This window comes from Gopherus flavomarginatus, chromosome 3 (genome assembly GCF_025201925.1).
Source record: "Gopherus flavomarginatus isolate rGopFla2 chromosome 3, rGopFla2.mat.asm, whole genome shotgun sequence".
Taxonomy (NCBI): Eukaryota; Metazoa; Chordata; order Testudines; family Testudinidae; genus Gopherus; species Gopherus flavomarginatus.
The window spans coordinates 65,937,664-65,956,057 of NC_066619.1; the positions used below are offsets into that span (position 1 = coordinate 65,937,664).

The following is an 18,394-nucleotide window of genomic DNA, read 5'->3' on the forward strand; positions in this document are numbered from 1 at the left end:
GTGAGGTCTCACCAGTGCGTTATATAACGGTACTAACACCTCCTTATTTTTGCTGGAAATACCTCGCCTGATGCATCCTAAAACCGCATTAGCTTTTTTAACGGCCATATCACATTGGCGGCTCATAGTCATCCTGCGATCAACCAATACTCCAAGGTCCTTCTCCTCCTCTGTTGCTTCCAACTGATGCGTCCTCAATGTATATCTAAAATTCTTATTATTAATCCCTAAGTGCATGACCTTGCACTTTTCACTATTAAATTTCATCCTATTACTATTATTCCAGTTTACAAGGTCATCCAGATCTTCCTGTATGATATCCCGGTCCTTCTCTGTGTTAGGAATACCCTCCAGCTTCGTGTCATCCGCAGACTTTATTAGCACATTCCCGCTTTTTGTGCCAAGGTCGGTAATAAAAAGGTTAAATAAGATTGGTCCCAAAACCGATCCTTGAAGAACTCCACTAGTAACCTCCTTCCAGCCTGACAGTTCACCCTTCAGTACGACCCGTTGGAGTCTCCCCTTTAACCAGTTCCTTATCCACCTTTAAATTTTCATATTGATCCCCATCTTTTCCAATTTAACTAATAATTCCCCATGTGGAACCGTGTCAAATACCTTACTGAAATCGAGGTAAATTAGGTCTACTGCATTTCCTTTTGTCTGAATAATCTGTCACCTTCTCAAAAAAGGAGATCAGGTTGGTTTGGCACGATATACCCTTAGTAAAACCATGTTGTAATTTGTCCCAATTACCATTGACCTCAATGTCCTTAACTACTTTCTCCTTCAAAATATTTTCCAAGACCTTACATACTACAGATGTCAAACTAACAGGCCGATAGTTACTCGGATCACTTTTCTTCTCTTTCTTAAAGATAGGAACTACGTTAGCAATTCTCCAGTCGTACGGTACAACCTCTGAGTTTACCGATTCATTAAAAATTCTCGCTAATGGGCTTGCAATTTCATGCGCCAGTTCCTTTAATATTCTTGGATGAAGATTGTCTGGGCCCTCCGATTTTGTCCCATTAAGCTGTTCAAGTTTGGCTTCTACCTCAGATGTGGTAATATCCACCTCCATATCCTCATTCCCGTTTGTCATCCTTCCATTATCCCTAAGCTCCTCATTAGCCTTATTAAAGACCGAGGCAAAGTACTTATTTAGATATTGGGCCATGCCTAGGTTATCCTTAACCTCCTTTCCATTCTCAGTGTTTAGCAGTCCCACTTCTTCTTTCTTTGTTCTCTTCTTATTTATATGGCTATAGAACCTTTTACTATTGGTTTTGATTCCCTTTGCAAAGTCCAACTCTACTTGGCTTTTAGCCTTTCTCACTTTATCCCTACATGTTCTGACCTCACTAAGGTAGCTTTCCTTGCTAATCTCATCCTTCTTCCACTCCTTGTAGGCTTTCTGCTTTTTCTTAATCACCTCTCTGAGATGCTTGCTCATCCAGCTTGGCCTACAACTCCTGCCTTTGTTTTTTTCCCCCTTTCTAGAAACTTCCTCAATAGGTGTGAGAGAATTCAGTCATGTAATCTTTGAATTAGACCATACTTATTGACTTGTGAAGATTGGATTTAGGTCAGGAGGGGACACTGCCTAGTCACAGACTGGTGACAGTCATGCTACCACTCTGCATTACTGATCTGATGCAGCCAGGTTAATAACCTTGTGGAGCTCTTAGATGCCTGAAATAAAGCTGTACAGTGTGGTCATGGACACCCAGCATTATGGACTGCTGCTGTGTAAGTGGTGGTGGTGTTCATGCTTGTATCATGTTGAAGATGTCCTTTTGAGAACATTTTGTATAGAATCATAAAATATTAAGGTTGGAAGAGACCTCAGGAGGTCATCTAGTCCAATCCCCTGCTCAAAGCAGGATCAACACCAACTACATCATCCCAGCCAAGGCTTTGTCAAGCTGGGCCTTAAAAACCTCTAAGGATAGAGATTCTGCCACCTCCCTAGGTAACCCATTCCAGTGCTTTGCCACCCTCCTAATGAAATAGTGTTTCCCAATATCCAACCTAGACCTCCCCCCACTGTAACTTGAGACCACTGCTTCTTGTTCTGTCATCTGCCACCACTGAAAACAGCTTACCTCCATCCTCTTTGGAACCTTCCTTCAGGTAGTTGAAGGCTGCTATCAAATCCCCCCTCACTCTTCTCTTCTGCAGACTAAATAATCCCAGTTCCCTCAGCCTCCCCTCGTAAGTCATGTGCCCCAGCCCCTAATCATTTTTGTTGCCTTCCGCTGGACTCTCTCCAATTTGTCCATATCTCTTCTGTAGTGTGAGGACCAAAACTGGACATAATACTCCAGGTGTGGCCTCACTAGTGCCAAATAGAGGGAAATCATCACTTCCCTGGATCTGCTGGCAGTGTACCTACTAACACAGGCCAATATGCGGTTAGCCTTCTTGGCAACAAGGGCACACTGCTAACTCATATCCAGCTTCTCATCCACTCTAATCCCCAGGTCCTTTTCTTCAAAACTTCTGTAGCGGTGCATAGGAGTCTTTCTTCCTAAGTGTAGGACTCTGTACTTGTCCTTGTTGAACCTCATCAGATTTCTTTTGGCCCAATCCTCCAATTGGTCTAGGTCACTCAGGACACTATTCTTACCCTCCAGTGTATCTACCTTCCCCTACAGCTTAGTGTCATCTGGGAACTTACTGACAGTGCAATTCATCACATCATCCAGATCACTAATAAAGATGTTGAACAAAACCGGCCCCAGGTTTGATACCGGCTGCCAACTAGACATCGAGCCCTTGATCACTACCCATTGAGCCGGACAATCTAGCCAGCTTTCTATCCACCTTATAGTCCATTCATCCAATCCATACTTATTTAACTTGCTGGTAAGAATACTGTGAGACACCATATCAAAAGCTTTCCTAAAGTCAAGATATATCACATCCACTGCTTTCCTCATATCCACAGAGCCAGTTATCTCATTATAGAAGGCAGTCAGATTGGTCAGGCATGACTTGCCATTGGTGAATCCCTGTTGACTGTTCCTGATCACCTTCCTCTTCTCCAAGTGCTTCAAAATCAATTCCTTGAGGACCTGCTCCATGATTTTGCCGGGGACTGAAGTGAGGCTGACTTGCCACACTCTGTGGTTTCATAATACTTGTAGTGGGCGCGGGAATTAGATTTCAGAACAGTTGAAAATCTGCTTAATCTTAAGGGAAAACAGTAGTTTAAATGAATGTTAGATTAAAAGCAGTTTGCTCAAGTATGGAAGAAAATACTGGTGTAAACAACTATTTTCCTATTAATAAAGAGGGTTTTTGAAAATGTGCCACTTAAAAATGGATTAATATTAAAAAGTGAATTGTGTCACAGGTGTTAAAACTAGAAATATAAAAATAATGTAAAATATATTTGGATTTCTGCTTGCAGGTTGAATTACAAGAAATAGATAAAACACTGATCCAAGTTTTTATGTTAAAAATAGAAATAGAAAGGGATTTTTAATTGTTCACTTGTGCTCAAGCAGAGCTTTAAGTTGGGAAATAGCATGGGAGGGGGCTTGTGTGCTTGCTCCACATACACTAAATAATTAAAAACTGAGTGACTGCTTGCATCATTGCTTTCAGTCCAGAATCTTAACTGTCATAAGCTAATAAAACTGATTTCAGATTAAACTTTGTCACAATTTAGACAAAGCTATAGAAAATGATTTTTCGAAGAAACAGAAAGGCAAGCTGTTCAGTACTAAATAACTCAAATCTGTGTGTGTGTGTGTGTGTGTGTGTGTGTGTGTGTGTGTTTGTGTTTCTTAAAAGCAAACGAAAACCCTGAAAACCAGGATGAATTCTTTTTGACAAGATGTGAAGTGACGTTAGTGGATTCACTGGAAATCTCTACCAAAGAAACCTTGTTATATAGGCTTCTTTTGATATCATGTCATTATGCATTTCTCCTTTTGTTAACTTGAGCTTTGTCCTTCCAAAGTAATATATTGGCAGATTAGTCAAAGCTGAGACATGTGAATGAATGATAAATATAATGTGGTGTACAGAAGCTTTAGAGCAGGGGTCGGCAACCTTTCAGAAGTGGTGTGCCGAGTCTTCATTTATTCACTTTAATTTAAGGTTTCACATGCCAGTAATACATTTTAATGTTTTTTAGAAGGTCTCTCTCTATAAGTCTATATATTATATAACTAAACTATTGTTGTATTGTAAAATAAACAAGGTTTTCAAAATGTTTAAGAAGCTTCATTTAAAATTAAATTAAAATGTTTATCTTATGCCGCCGGCCCGCTCAGCCTGCTGCTGGCCTGGGGTTCTGTTCACCTAGGCTGGCAGTGTCTGAGCAGGGCCTGTGGCTGGGACCCCGGCTGGCAAGGCTCTTGCAGCCGGAACCCCAGACCGGCAGCGGGCTGTGCGGGGCCGGTGGCCAGGACCCCAGACTGGCAGTGGGCTGAGCCACTCAGACCACTGCCACTCAGGGGTTCCATCCGCTTTCTCCTGCCAGCCGGGATCCTGGCTGCCCGACCCACTCAGCCTGCTGCCGGTCTGGGGCTGCCGGCCCAGCCCACGTACAGTGGGTACCTACCTACCTTCTCCCTGGTTCTGACCCATTCTCTTCCTCTCTCTGCAGTGAGCTGAGGTTGGGTGTGGACTGAGCACAGGGCTGGGGGAGACAGGTCTGTCTAGGAGCTAGAATGAGGGACGCGGCTCAGGGTTGGGGCGGGAGATTTGGGTGTGGGGCGCTTACCTGGGCAGCTCCCATTTGGTGCAAAGAGTGCAGGTGGGAATGAGGGGGGTGCAGGAGCTCCCATTTGGTGCTCAGGGTGGAGATATGGGGGGTGCAAGGGTCAGAATGTGGGAGGTGCATGGAGGGGTGGGACTGGGTATGTGGGGGGGTGCAAGAATCAGGGCAGAGGGCTGGGGGCATGTGAGGAGGGTGCAGGGGTCGGAGGGGCTGGGTAGGTGTGGGGTGCAAGAGTCAGGGCTGGGGTCGTGGGGGAGGGGTGAAGGAGTCAAGCAGAGGCCTGGGTGCATATGAGGGGTGTACTGGGCTCACCTGCGGCCCCCAGCTGGCTCACACACTTGAGGCACCACGGCGCACCGCACGAGCACAACTAGCGCCCCCCGGCAAGAGAGTCCCCTCTGGCTGTGTCTGGAGGAGCCGCTCTGGGCGGCGCATGACCCTGCAGTATGCGAGCGCCTTGCGCCAGGGCTCTCTGGCCACTACCAATTCCCGCTCGCCCGCACCTGCTACGTGCTCAGCATCTCCGGGCTCCGTGCTCCTCCCAGCTCATGAACAGCAGGTCATCCATGGCCGCGGCTCTGCGCGTCCTCCCAGGGGTGCTCAGCAGCCGGCGCTGTTGTCGCCGCCGGCCTCTCCCACCTTCACCGCCCCCGCTTCCTGCTGCCGGGAGTCAGGACTGGGTTCAGCAGCGAACCTGCTCCCCCGGCATGCTGCCAATCTGCCATGGCCAGCTATACCAAGGCAGCCCAGGTGAGCGGGCCCCTCCGTGCCCCCGGGCAGAGCTCCTTGCTGGGTGCAGGGACGCGGGAGCCCACGGGCAGGCCGCTGAGGCGGCTCCTCTCTTGAGGGGCGCGGGCTCTACCCCTCACTGGCTGTGGGTCCTCAGGACTCTGGCAGGCAGCAGTGTGCCATTAAAAATTGGCTCGTGTACCATAGGTTGCTGACCCTGCTTTAAAGCATGCCTGTTTGTATTGCACATTACCTGACCTATAAGTAAATGAGGACTTCAGTTTCTGTTGATACCAGTACATTGACCCTCAAAAGCATACTTGTACATCCTATTAAAACAATGTTTTCACTTTGAAGAAAAGGAAGTCTGCCTTAATGTAATAATGTTAATATGTGTTAATTGGGAAAACAATATAGGACTGCTTATGAAATTGATATCTGACAATATTATTACTTGATCTGTGACTTCTGTAGTTGTTGGAATAATATGAGTAATGGCTTAAAGCTATGACTTTTATCGTTAAAAATCAGATCACAATTAATAGATTCAGGATTCATTGAGTTCTTTCAGCTCAGTGTCACATTCAGTGCCTCTGTGACAACCTTCATTTCCTACTTAGCGAATCAAAACCTGGTAGCTAGAGCCCCAGGAAGTTGTTAAAGCAATTAACGGCTTCTGTCTCTCAGCGCATTGCATGGTTACCATAGTATCCTCTGCCTCCAAGTCTTTACTGATGATGTCAGTATGCATACAGGGGTTATTCAGAGCATCTACATGAAGATGATTCACCCCTTGCTAAAGATCATAAGCCCCACTCCATATGCTGTATCGTCTAGTATCATTTTGGAAACTCATAAGCTCGGAAGGTAAGTGGCTTCTGCTTCATATTTAACCATTTAAAAATATCCTTATGTTGTGTGACGTAGGAGGTTTTTTCCCTCATTGCATCACTAGCTTAAATTCAGAGTGTCTCTCTCTGTCTGGTATTTGAACCAGTTTCCTAGAACACAGCATTGAAACTTACCAAAGCTTTTGTAACCTTATAAAATGTGTAGGAATGCAAACTAAAAACAAACTTATAGTTAGAAATTGGCCTGTACCCCAGTTAGTAAGCAAATCTAGTAAAGTCAACAAGGACTTTTTTTATTTTTAGTGATTAGATTAGATATTTGCATTTATTTTAAACTATTCCTACTTTTAGGACTGTGGGTGTCTTCATAAGGAACAAAAGCACACTGTTTATAAACAAAATGTTTAACATAACTCTACTACTGCGTGTTCAGACTGGAAAAAAAAAACGTAAAAGAACTTGACATATAATGGAGATGCTTAGATGCTCCTTCTAGCCTCATGTGTTAGCTTTCCTGTAGGTTGTCAAAATCAAGCTTGCACATATGTTATATTTGTGTTTTTAAAACCCGAAGAGGCATCTGCATGTGATGCCTCTTTAATTACCTGCCTACTTTTCCTGTGTAGACTTTCTGCATGCCTCTTTTTTTGTTTTTTGCAGTGATATTGTAGCTGTGTTGGTCCCAAGAAGTTAGCGAGACAAGATGAGTGAGGTATTACCTTTTATTCCACCAACTTCTGTTGGTGACAGAGACAAGCTTTCAAGCTGTTCTTCAGGTTTGGGAAACTTACTTAGTGTCATAGCTAAGGGCTGATCTGAATGACGTGAATAACGTAGCTGAAGTTGAAGTATCTTAGATCGAATTACCTACCATCCTCACTGCGTGGGATCGATGTCTGCGGCTCCCCATGTTGACTCTGCTACCGCCGTTCGGGTTGGTGGAGTTCTGGGATCGATAGGAGCTCATTTGGGGATCGATATATCGTGTCTAGATGAGACGCGATATATCGGTCCTTGAGAAATCGATTGCTACCCGCCGTATCAGCGGGTAGTGAAGATGTAGCTTAAGGCTAAGATGTTGTCATGGACAAGTACAAGGATACTCCACCAGCGAAGCAGATCACATCATGGAATGGATGACTGAAATACCCCAGGAGAAGCTGCTTCAATACAGAAATAAAACCCCTTTTGATCACACACCCCTCATTGTCACCTACTACCCCACTGGAACTAGGGTGAGCAGGTGTGCTAATTTTTATAAGGACAGCCTCGATTTTTGGGTCTTTTTCTTATATAGGTTCCTATTACCCCTCATCCTGTGTCCTGGTTTTTCACGTTTGCTGTCTGGTCACCCTAACTGGAACCCCTATGGGGGTATCCTCAGACAACTATAGCCAAACAACTTTCATCCCACCCTGAAAAAAATCTTTCCTGAACCCTCTCCTGGTCTTCAAACAACGCCCCCAGCCTCTCCAAGCTCATCATCCAATCAGGTTCCTCACAAACCAGGACACACCAATTCAAAGCGGCACCAGACCCTGCCAGAATAACAGATATAAAACCTGCAGACATATCTTCACTGCTACAGTGAGCAACACACCTTTCAAGATCCAGGGATCCTATTACAACATGTGGGGTACCTTGCCCAGTGCAGTAAATGTCCCAATAGCAACTATGTGGAGGAAACTAGGCAGTCACTATGCTCTTGAATGAACTCTCACAGGAAAATGATAAATAACAAAAGCACCACATCACCTGTGGATGAACACTTTTTACAAAGGTCAGATATAGAGTGATCACTATCAGTCCTCATTCTTAAAGGAAACCTGCACAACACCTTAAAAATGAACCTGGGAGTTTAAATTTATAACTCTGCTAGACATTAAAAATCATGGACTGAATAGAGTTGCTGGATTTATAGCTTATTAGAACAATCTATAACCTGCTAACAACCCCCAACTGCTTTCTTCCCCTCTCCCCGCCTCATTCCTTTCCTGTCTCTGAGTGGAGGGGTGTTAATAGGTCACTTCACCTTGAAATATGTATTAACTACTTAGGCTAAACATTCTGTTGCACCTTGTATTTAGCTGTGACACTCTGGGTATATCTGCACAGCAAAGAACACCACGGCTAGCCCATGCCAGCTGACTCAGGCTCGCAGGATTCAGGCTGTGGGGCTGTTTCATTGCTGTGTAGACTTCTGAGCTCAGGATGGAGCCTGGGCTGTAGGATCCTCCCATGGAGTCAAAGAGCTCGGACTCCAGCCCAAGCCTGGAAGTTTACATAGCAGTGAAACAGCCTGAGGCCAAGTTGGCTGACACGGCCAGCCTTGGGTTTTTCTCTGCTGAGTAGACATACCCTTTGAGTAAGTGTCTCAGATCTGAAGAAGAGCTCTGTGTTGTCAAATAAAAGATATTACCTCACCCACCTTCTCTCTCTCTTTTGCCTTTTTTTATATTAACTCCATCCTTTCTACCTGAGTGAATGTAAGTTTTTATTGAAAGTTATTATACCTGTCCTGATCAATAGAAATATTTTTATTGTGTACCTTGAAATTAGGAAGTATGTACAAAATGTTACAGAAGCTCTGCTCTTTCAGAGGAGAAATTTGCATGACTTCTAAACATTTTGTTTTTGTATATTAGGTTTAAAATAATTTGTGTGGACAGGATCCCAGCCTGTTGTCTTCCCCTTGGTTTCAGATTTTCTTTCAATCTCTTTACACGTCTGATATGGGGATATTGTAAGTTGATTGTTCCAATACCCTCCTCCTCCTCTTTTCTTTTTAAAGGACAGTTCCTATGCCTTGTAGCTTTTTGTAGTTTTAGGTTTGCTGTGTCCTCTTCCATTTATCTGTCCTGAAGAATTCTGTGAATTTTTATGTATGTGCCAGTAATTCATATCTTAATATTTTTTACTTTTTTGCTAACTTTTAAAGGCCAAATGTAAATAAACTAGGACAGAGGAGATTCTGTTATGCAGGAGATTGCATATTACCATACATGATTCTGGGTAGATGTGTGTTTTTTCCCTCAGTTAAAAAAAATCCTTATGTTTTTACTTTCATTTGGTGTTGTCAAAGTTAGAATCAGGACTCACAATTTGTCAGACCACTCTGTTTTATTAGCGCAGCGCTCTGCTAATAACACCCAGATAATGTGAGCACCATGCAAGACACAAACTATCTCATTTATACAGATAAAAGGACGAGCACTTAACAAGATAACAAAGGAAGCAGAATCTGATAAGTTTACCTCCGCTAGGCATGCATATCTTATTTCCTTACTATTACCGATCCTCTGTTAATGTTTTGCCATTAGCACCCTTGTTTATGCCTAATGTTTCTTTTCCTGGCACCTGTATTTTAACATTTCTTATTTCTGCTTATAGGTACATACAACATTTCTTTAATCCATTCTTATTTTTACAATTTAATTCATTCTACTTTCACAATCCCTCCTTTCGGTCAAGCTCACACCATGACCAAAATTTTACTGGTTCCACAAATCAATCATTCTTAATTTCTTCATCAGTGATATTTAAAATCATCATATTAGCACTCTGGTTTGAGGCAGCTATCTGGGTGACACAATTCTGGATACAACAGGAGATTAACTGAAAGCATACAAAAATTACTAAGATTCCAAACAGGATAGTTAGGGCTCCCTGAAACAACCAGTTTCCTATGCCAGAGAAATTGAACAGGTTACTTAGCCATTTCCATAAAGAACTCAGCTCTTCATGGGGAAGATATGCGATTTGTTCTAAGTGGCTATAGCGATCTGTTACCTCATTGGTATTGTATAAACACACGACATTGTTTTCCAGTGAGAGCACAGGTCCCTCCTTTGGCTGCCAGCACTATGTCTAATGCCTAACGGTTTTGGAGGGCCACCTGTCGGATCGCCCCTGTTTCTTTGGCCAGGGTTTTTAAACTTTCTCTGGTTTTATTTGCCATTATTTCAACTACTGCTTGTAACCTCAGGAGCCTTTTTGCCTGGTGTATTACTCCCCCAAGTGGGATAAAGGAACTGCCAATAGCCTCTTCCCAGGTGTCATTACTGTTCCATATTGTGTTAAACGGACAAGGTCCTCCAGTGAGGTCTGGGGAATTGAGTGGGATAGCCAGAACAGGAACACCAGTTTGAAAGTGGGCTGGGATGTGGCTGCAGACCCAGCATTTAGAAATAATAAGGATCTGAGCTATCCACACTTGCTGCTGGATAAAAGAATTGTCATTGTGGACTCCCCAGACCTTAAGACATCAGCAGCCGAAGAACAGGCACCACCAGAGGCGCATGTTGGAGGCAGGGCCCTTCTGGTTCTGACAACCTCAACTGAGGGAACTGCAGTCACAGTTTTATGTCCACCAGGCAGCAGGCGCTAGGCTCACTACTGCTTCTTCTTGGGCCTTGCTTTATGTAGTAATCTGCTTCTGGCAACCCTTACGAGAGCGTAGATTGTAAGGTATTGCAGGCTGTTCCTCTACGTCTTCTTCTGGAGTCAAAAAATTGACTCTGCGTGGTCCTGAGGTGATGATTGGTTCACTGGGGTTGGTGCATTCTTACTCTGTGAAGCATGTATCCACTCTGAGATGCCAGACAGTTTAACAGCCGTCCCTTGACTCTGGCTGTAACAATGGCCTTCACACCTTATCTCTTCCTGATGCATACATTCCTCATTCACACAAATAGATTGAGAATACAAACAGTAGTATTTTATATAGAACAAAAAAAGCATTGCAAATTAAACCCTGCTAAGTTTTACTATTGATAACTAAGACAATTTACATTGAGACCCAGGCCTTCAGTGTTTCTCTAATTTACTTAACATAGGCACAATAGAGAATCCTGTCTCTTACTACCTAAATCTTAAAACAAAGAGTTAGAGAGGGCCCAATTTGTAATGCATATGGGAAAACAGAATCTTATAGTCCCAGGGGTCATTTCTTTCTGCTATTTAAAAAAATGGCTAGCAGGATGAAAACAAATTATACTTTAATTCTTTTGGGACATTATAAAATCCTGCTCCTACATATCCCCCTTTTGACACTAAGATTATTAATCGCCAGTGTCACTTTTTATTTAGTTCACGTAATAGAAAATACTGGGAGGTGATTTGGGCCTGTGACTTTAGCTTTGCACACATTTGTTTTATTCACCAGCACATTTTAAACATTTTAATTAAACACATACAATTTAAAACAAAAAACACAATTAGGGGTAGTAACATTAGTATGCCAGTAGTTGTAGGAGACCATCCAGAAAATATGTTATACCAGTGGTAAGCTGTTATGTTTTTCTGTAGTGGCAATTCTTAACATGTCCCCATTTGTGTGTATAATATGAATGGTCCAGTTTTGCACATTACTTATTTTTTTTTTTTTTTTTTTTTTGGAACAATGTTACCTTTTTACCTTTTAACAGATGATTGGTAACTTTTTGCCATTCAATGCCAAGATTGATAGAGAACTTAGCTAAATCAGTGCTTACAGTAAGCTGAGACTCTTTTGTTGTTGTGGCAAATAGAAAATGTGATTATTGGTAAACACAGTACTTACATTACATTTACATTTGTCTTCTGGTAAGTTGCTAACACTTTTTAAACACTTTTACCCAAGAATTAACACATACACATAGCCCATTATACAATACTTTGAATTATCTGAAAGACAAAAATAACATTTTTCTATCCCTTTTGGGGTGGCATTGATTATTACTTAAAAGATTCCTTTCTTTTACAAATACCCTTGCTGATTGCAGGCAAAACAGAGGAATTACCCCCATATTTTTTATGGTATTATTGTTGTTTGTTTGTTTTATAGGCAGGCCAGGTTTAATGGCTTCTACTTTTTAAGGATTATGCGGAAATTACTGCACTGTTTAGTTATTAAATTTATGAGGTGGTGTACCTCAAGTTTTTCTTCATATATAGCAGACCAAGTTTGTAATGTTTTTCCTGCTGTGTTAAGCTTTAAGTTTATTCACAGGTAATAGCTGAGAAGCATAATTACCATATTACTTTAAAGGATTTTTCCAAAAATCATACACTGTATAAGTTGTTACGGGGTACTTACTAACATTAAATTTATTTTAATGTTTAATATTAACAATAACATTAGCATCAAATCTATTAAAGGTATCTTGTTATACCATGCCTTTTATGTAGGCAGTTTGTTTGCTGACCAGGTATGTTTTTTATTTGCAGCTTCTTTTGTGCTGGCAGTTCTCACCTTTCTTTATTAGTTAGGTAATTTGCATCAACACAGGCTTGGCTTTTGGATTCAAAGCCATCAGCAGAGCTCAGAGATTCTGACTTAACACACAGGGATCTGAAAAAGAAAACACAGCCTGTTGCGGCTCTTTTTGGAGCCCTAATAGGATTTTAATTCAGCAGCACGTTTCATTTGCATTTTTTTTTACATCCCTTTCTACAATATACACTGCACATGTCCTAGGGAAAATGCACATTCTTTCTATACTATAACTTTTCAAAAACATTAGCCATATTAATTTTTACATAAGGTATAACTGTTTGTTTTGTTCTTACAGAGTTTTCATGTACTCTTATCAAAGTGACAGTCTGATTACACAGAGTCATTTTAAGGCTCAGTGTTTTTAACATTGCTTCTTTTTGTTTTGTGCACCTCACCTCTGCTGTTGCTTCAGAGGGTCACTGTTAATTTCTTACTCTTTCATTACAGCTCTTATCTGCTGTTGTTACAAAAAAAACAAACCAACCAAACAAAAAGACTCCAGAATCTCTCCCTATTCTCCTGATTTTGACTGCCCTATTGCAACCATGACTTGGTCTTTATTTAAAAACATTTTAATTTTTGTAAAGAATTAAGTTACACCTTAAGGGTTAAATGCTAAATCCCAAAGCCAAACAACACTAATTACCTGTGTCTTGCAAAAAGGTCTGTCAGTTTTGCAACTTTGAATTAAAGAGTCAAATGAATTTTTAGTGGCATTAAAAACAAAAACAAAACCAATTTATCTCACACCTAGAAAACAGGTGTTTTACAAACCAGATGTGTTGGTTTAGATTCTTAGAACTTTACATATTTTCACAGACAAATAGATACATACACATTTTCTTTTCCTTAAAATTTTTTTTACACTGCTTTGTTTTTGCATAGCTGTGTATATATATATGAATTATTTACAGGCACTCTTCTAGAAAAGGGCCCATTTTCCCTTCAGAATGTCTGCAAAGAAACCAAGAATTCTCTCTCTTTAACATGGTCCTTTTTAACATTTTCCACAAAGTTTAACTGCTTAATTCTCTTCAGCCTCTGTAGAGTTAACTTTTCACTCTCTTTTCTTAAATCACTTGTTTATGTCTCAAAATGACACCTTTATCACCTCAGATTTCACCATTTTAAGTATTGTTCCAGGGGTTCATGCCTGCACTTACTACTTTTCTTACTCCTGACACTATTCCCTTAGGGCTTTCAACCTGTTTCTTTATCTGTTGCTTGCCTGCTTGTCTGGGCCCGATCCTGCTTTTTCCAATGAACCGCTTGTGAGTGATATTGTGGTCATTTCACAATTTTGAAAGAAATGTTCAAGGAAAGGGACCAGGAAGGGTGGGGGCTAATTGAGGAGCTCCCCCCGCCCCCGGCCTTGCTGAATTGGTAGCGGAACACTAAAGAATCAGTTTCTGAGGCAGATAACAAAGGGGAACAGAACAAGGGGCTTTTTGTCCTTTTTACAATGAGATGGGAGTATGAAGGGGGTTGGATCGATCCGGGGTTTGGAGAACAGGGTAAAGGGGAGTGCTCAGTCTGGTGGTGGGAGAGGAGGCTTTTAATAAAGCTTTTAACTTATTATTTGAATAATTGAGAGTCGAGTTTTGATTTTGTCCACCTATGATTTGCCTCTTGCCACCACTGCATGAAACAATTAACCTCTCCTTTAGCCAATTTAGTTTTAGGTTGGCTGAGTTTGTCCTTTAAGACGTCCACTCAGTCTTTGTTCCAAGATTTTGACAGTGGCCACTGAGTTTTGGGATCCCCCTGAGTTAGCCTAGACCATTTTTCCAGAAATTTACAGGAGTCTGGACCCTTTTTACAGGAGTCTGGACCCATCCTAAATACATAAAATGAGCCGGCGTTCATTTAGGGAATGGTCCTGACTTAGACGTCTGGTTACCCATACAGGAGGACTTCACACACCAATCACACAAGAAGGAAATTCGAGTTCATCAGAGCGATGCCCGCTGCAACACACAAAAGGAACCCACAGGCCACTGCCTCAATCGCCCTTGCTTTCACACCAGGGGTTTTACCCAAAGTGCGGTGCGGCTGCGATTGTGCAGATTCCACTCACTCAGACCGCGGGGACAGGAACCCCTTGGTCAGCCTATCCCCGGATGGAGACGGCACCCAGACTCAAACACTCCACAAGAGGACGGATAGACACAGAGACAGGACAGTCCTCAGTCCGGACAAAACACAGAAATAATTACCTGACCAGATTCCTGATGTCAGATCCCGGGATCCCTACCAGAACAGAGTGGGAACCAACAGGTTCGATGGCGTAGACCTCACTGTGGCTGTGCGCCTTTCCGCTCTAGTGGAGGACTGCTTGGGCCAAATGCCCAGCTGCCGGCTGCCACGGTCATCCTACAAAAACGGTCAGGAATCACACAGCCCTAGTGAAGACGGTTGCCATCTCGGTGGACCCTCCAAATTGTCAAAGTTAGAATCAGGACTCACAATTTGTCAGACCACTCTGTTTTATTAGCACAGCGCTCCGCCAATAACACCCAGATAATGTGAGCACCATGCAAGACACAAACTATCTTATTTATACAGATAAAAGGGCGAGCACTTAACAAGATAACAAAGGAAGCAGAATCTGATAAGTTTACCTGGGCTAGGCACGCATATCTTATTTCCTTACTAACTATTACCGATCCTCTGTTAATGTTTCGCCATTAGCACCCTTGTTTATGCCTAATGTTTCTTTTCCTGGCACCTGTATTTTAACATTTCTTATTTCTGTTTGAAGGTACATACAACATTTCTTTAATCCATTCTTATTTTTACAATTTAATTCATTCTACTTTCACAGTGTGAAGAATGAAAAAACAGTTCTCTACTCATTATTTTGATAAATGTGTAATAAAATTTTTCAATCTACAGCTTTCATTATTCTGTTTAGACTGTAAATATTTCAGTACACAGATCTTGTCTGTCTGCATCTTTTACTGTAAAGTGCCTAGTATGCTGCTGATTCTTTCATATACCAATGTGATAAATATCATTAAAGGTCAACATCCAAGTTTGTCATCCTCTCTATGGCTTCTGTTGACAAAGAATGAATCAAGGCTGTCTCTGGGGAAGGACTTTAGAGGGCATGGGTTCACTAGATGTTCCATTATTTGAATGTCTTTTCCATATTTGCATATTGAGCTGTCCTTCATGTTCCATTTTTATAGAGGGTACTGGCAACGCCAATGTATGAACCATGTAGTGAGGACATGCGTCTTCTGTTAGCATATCAGCTTGTTCAAGTAGTTATATTTTGCAGTGAAGAGGCCTTCATTGTTGAGTTGGCATACAGATAGATATGAGCCTGTGTTTCGATGTTTGTTTCCCGTGAAAAAGACCGTTTCACTTGAGTTGCTTAGAGATCACGAGGTGATTGATCAGCATTCAGTCGCCATGTTGATGGCATTGGTCATGATGAAGTACTTAACAGCGAGGAGGACCATATGAAGGTTGCCATCTTCTTCCCCCTAATTGGGATGCTATAGGAACAATAAAAGAATCCACCCAACCCTTACCGTACACAGATATGCAAACATATTAAAATGACACTAGAGATGATGATGTCTTGCTCTAGAGACAGTTGTTTCCATATCCCTTTCAGTTCTTTAAGTGCATGCAGAGAGGAGCTTTCTTTCATGAAAGTACATACGGTGTTTCTGCTTGTCCTCCCACTGAGGATCTTGTCCTTTGTTAGACGATGATGATGATGATGATGTAGTGAACAACCTGGTCTCATTTAAAAGCAAAAAATAAGAGTGCAGTTAACTTTTGCTTAGCTTTACTCTTCTTGACTATATTTTAATTAATTAAACAACTTAAACTTGGTCTCATTACACTTCTCATATGTTCTGTGGCTGTAAAAGTAGGTTTTGTCAAATACAACATGTATGCAAAATGACTGAGCTTAAGTAGCTATTGGAACATTAACTGTTGTACATCACAATTAGAGCAGGGTTTTTTAAAAAATAATCATAAAATTTTGAAAAATAACATCCATGACTTTCTGTGATTTGAAGTGTTCAGCTTGATGTTATACTAACAATTCTATAATTCTGTTATTTAAAAAAGGAAATTAAAGTGTGAGAAGAATAAGTTCTCATTTTTGTTTTTCCTTTTGAATACAGAAAAAAGTATAGCAACCATAAATTAAGATCCCTTTATTTTGCACCTTCTATTTTTTTCTTGTCCCTCATGGAAAAGATATTGGAGTTATTTTTGAGAATTTCACTGTGTGTATGTTTTCCACTCAAGTTCCTTTTAGATGTGTTCTACCTTATGTATATATGTTAATAATTAAGTGTGTGGGTGTATTTTGTGTATGCAAACCAAAGGTTACATTTGCAGGATTGGGGCCTTAATCAGAAGGGTCACCAGATTAGAAATGACTATAAAAATCTGTATTTATCTTTTTCATAATTCAGAAAATGGTTCCATATCTCCCTGAAAACTATTTAAATGCAAGTTTGGGGCTCAACATTGGCTTTCCATGCTGGTCTGGGTACAGTGGAAGGGAACATTGCATGACAAAGGGCTTGTCTACATCACAAAGTTGCAGCGCTGGTGAGGGGGTTACAGCGCTGCAACTTAGGAGGTGTACACATCTGCAGGGCACCACCAGCGCTGCAAGTCCCTGTTTGCAGCGCTGGCCGTACTCCCGTTTTGTCTCGGGTGTAGAGGATCCAGCGCTGGTGATCCAGCGCTGGTAATCAAGTGTAGACACTTACCAGCGCTTTTCTTGACCTCCGTGGAATAAGCGGGTATCCCAGCATACCTGAGGAAGCCTCTGGTAATCAAGCTGGTCTCCTTCCCCGGCTTGCTCTCGCGTTCCCCGAACCCCGAGCAAGCAGGTCTCCTTCCCTGCGGTTTGCAGGGTGGTTCGGGGAACGCGAGAGCAAACCGCGGCGAAGCTGGTCTCCTTTCCCGGTTTGCTCTCTCGTTCCCCAAACCCCCGAGCAAGCAGGTCTCCTTCCCTGCGGTTTGCAGGGTGGTTCGGGGAACGCGAGAGCAAACCGCGGCGAAGCTGGTCTCCTTTCCCGGTTTGCTCTCGCGTTCCCCGAACCACCCTGCAAACCGCAGGGAAGGAGACCTGCTTGCTCGGGGGTTTGGGGAACGAGAGAGCAAACCGGGAAAGGAGACCAGCTTCGCCGCGGTTTGCTCTCGCGTTCCCCGAACAAGCAGGTCTCCTTCCCTGCGGTTTGCAGGGTGGTTCGGGGAACGCGAGAGCAAACCGCGGCGAAGCTGGTCTCCTTTCCCGGTTTGCTCTCGCGTTCCCCGAACCCCCGAGCAAGCAGGTCTCCTTCCCTGCGGTTTGCAGGGTGGTTCGGGGAACGCGAGAGCAAACCGCGGCGAAGCTGGTCTCCTTTCCCGGTTTGCTCTCGCGTTCCCTGAACCCCCGAGCAAGCAGGTCTCCTTCCCTGCGGTTTGCAGGGTGGTTCGGGGAACGCGAGAGCAAACCACGGCGAAGCTGGTCTCCTTTCCCGGTTTGCTCTCGCGTTCCCCTAATCCCCCTTGAAGCTGCCCAACAGCGCTGCAGTGTGGCCACATCTAACACCACTTGCAGCGCTGGTTGCTGTAAGTGTGGCCACTCTGCAGCGCTGGCCCTATACAGCTGTACTAATACAGCTGTAACAACCAGCGCTGCAAAATTGTAGATGTAGACATACCCAAAGTTGTTATGGAATTTGGCTTATATTTTAGTTGTGTGTTTCTTTCATGCAGAGTTTTCTCCAGATCAGTTTGTAGCAGAATGGTGATCCAGTACAAACTTAGAACTGATTTTACAAGTGATTTGTTAAT

The 18,394-nt window shown here is 42.6% G+C and overlaps 1 protein-coding gene across 9 annotated transcripts in view; it reads left to right on the plus strand.

Moving 5' to 3' along the window:
* Nucleotides 1-18,394, plus strand: part of PAM (peptidylglycine alpha-amidating monooxygenase) — an 843,699-nt gene that overhangs the window by 633,309 nt on the left and 191,996 nt on the right. The window contains exon 1 of one of the 9 annotated variants that reach the window (XM_050945647.1): nucleotides 6,312-6,334. The exons of the other annotated variants lie outside the window; for them this stretch is intronic. The gene's annotated coding sequence lies outside the window, so the exon portion shown is untranslated. Of the gene's footprint in view, nucleotides 1-6,311; nucleotides 6,335-18,394 lie in introns of those variants that run through there. 9 annotated transcript variants of the gene reach the window in all.